We start from the raw sequence: 2341 nt of genomic DNA, 5'->3' as shown, positions 1-2341 counted from the left end.
AGACTCACCTCTCGGCCTTGTCTCTTCTCTTCCCAGATTTCTTCCATTCAGTACTCAGCTCAGCCTCTCTCTCAATAATTCAACAGCAATTAGCCCTCGTATGAATTATACCCATATCAAGTATAAGTTCTATGAATTCTATGGGGTATTTATAGGTGAAAAGCTTTGACTCTTGACTGTGGACCCCACTTTTTTTATGGAAATTTCGAAGATGGAGGAACAAATATTCTTTCTGTTATGCAATCGGACCGTCAAATCTGCACAACGGTTAGTTGTACACGTGTCGTAATCCTCTGCCTTTGCATTGCTCAGCTGCATCTTTCGATCAGTTGCTCGCATGCGGTGTTGTATTTATTACCGCATGCGGTTGACATTCAACTCGGGATCGACTGTCGCATTGCACCGTCATTGCATTAATCGTCTCTTCATTGTGGATTGATGGGTGTAATATAACAGAGATGCGTTGTTCAGTTTCTTGTTGAGCCTTAATCGCAAGCGGTGACTTGGTTTCCTGTAAAACAGAGTAAAAATATCCTCTTCTACCATCTTGACGATGTTAGTGGGTGTAATTGCGTTAATTCATAATTATTGTATTTCTGAGCTAATTTTCATACAATCAACGCATATTCCTTCTCTTTTGGCTGCAATATCTAGATAAGGCAGCATAAATAACTTGTATTTCTACAAGTTATCACACCCCCAAATTTAGATATATGCTTGTCCTTAAGCATATCTTCTACCAAGAAAATAATGCTAAATTCCTCTCCTATATTTTTGCGTCGATTGGCTGCTTCAAATGTTACACTCAGGCACATTTCTTAACAACGCAATTTCCTTTTATCCTTGCTAATTCTAAACAAAGCCCTACTTTATTCTTCTATATAACAAAATTCTGCTGAAAGATGCTTTTCTAGTTTTGAAAACAGAATGTTTATCTCTTTTTTGTCAAAACAACTTGATATGTCTATATGCAGTGGTCAAACTTTGCGTTATTTAATGGAGACTGTTGGTCATGGTTACACTCTTCATTTTGGTTTATTCCCACGGGTGTCATGCGAACATCCAACTATGGTTGTGTGCCAATTTCAACTTTAACTCATGATATTCAGAGGAGTTGTCTCTTACACTCTTTTATTTTCTCTTTTATTGCGTTGTTCTTGGAAATCCACCTTCGTTTTGGCTTGCTCCTACAGGTGTCATACGAACATCCAACTACGAATAGGCTCCTTTCACAACTAAACTCTTATTAGGTTGGGAACATTTTTGAGGTTTTTCCTTGCACTGACATTGGAGTTTGTCATAATTTTTTTTAGACGAAAAATGAACGCATTTTCTTAATCATCACATATTCTTGATCTTATCTGCTCAGACCTTCCCCACCCCTAAATTTAAAGATAAGTAAGGTCCTCATTGCGTTATTTGGATAGACTAGACAAACACTTAGAATAAAAATTGCAAAAAGAAAGTTTGAGTAGAACTTTGAAATATAAAAGGTAAAGTACTGCTAAACTAAGAATTAACTAAGTGTTAATCAGAATTTACAAAGTAAGGGAAATGTTTCTAAGTATAAACATATATTACATCATGGCAGCGCAATGAATAACGCAAAAAGTAAAAGATCAGAACATCTCAAATACTGACAAAGAATATTAAAGAAAAAGGCACAGGCAGAAAGGAGTGAATATGTACTTAATTGTATTGAATATTAACAAAATATACAAAGAATTAAAAATTAACTCAATACAAAAATTTCTGCCTATACAAAGAATCAAATAATTTCGTTAACTTAGAAAAATAATTAATTGAATAAAAATATAGAATAGTCGCAAAAATGTAAAACTTATTGTTGAGGAGCCGGAGGATCTGGAGAAGGGTTCTGAGGTGGTACTGTAGGAGCTTCTTCAAAATTCAGTTGCTGCCTGAGATGTGGAGGCACCATGGGATCATGAAGATAAGCTGTGAGAAAGTTAAAGTACTCATGATTTCGCTCCGCAATCTGTCTTTGATGGCGATAGACTTTAAAAATATTGTGCTGAATATTGATCAACGCCTCCCTTAATGTGGCAGCATTGCGCTGTATATCATCAATTTGCTCCATTACCACCTCAAATATTTGGTTGAAGAAGGCTTGTTGTTGAGTAAAGAGTTGCTGTTATTGGGAAAAGAGGGACCGCATTTCAGCTAACTCTGCAGCCAAGGAAGGGATGGAAGGTTGCGCCTGCGATGTCTCGCCAGCATCGTGTTGGGGTTGGGCAGAGGTGCTTTACTCAAATCATGTGGGTCATCAGTATGCGGCGGTGGAATGATAGGTTGCAGTGATGAAGCTGCAAGTGAGTAAATT

This window comes from Benincasa hispida, chromosome 1, assembly GCF_009727055.1.
Source record: "Benincasa hispida cultivar B227 chromosome 1, ASM972705v1, whole genome shotgun sequence".
Lineage (NCBI taxonomy): Eukaryota > Viridiplantae > Streptophyta > Magnoliopsida > Cucurbitales > Cucurbitaceae > Benincasa > Benincasa hispida.
Note: the sequence above shows the minus strand (reverse complement) of the source record.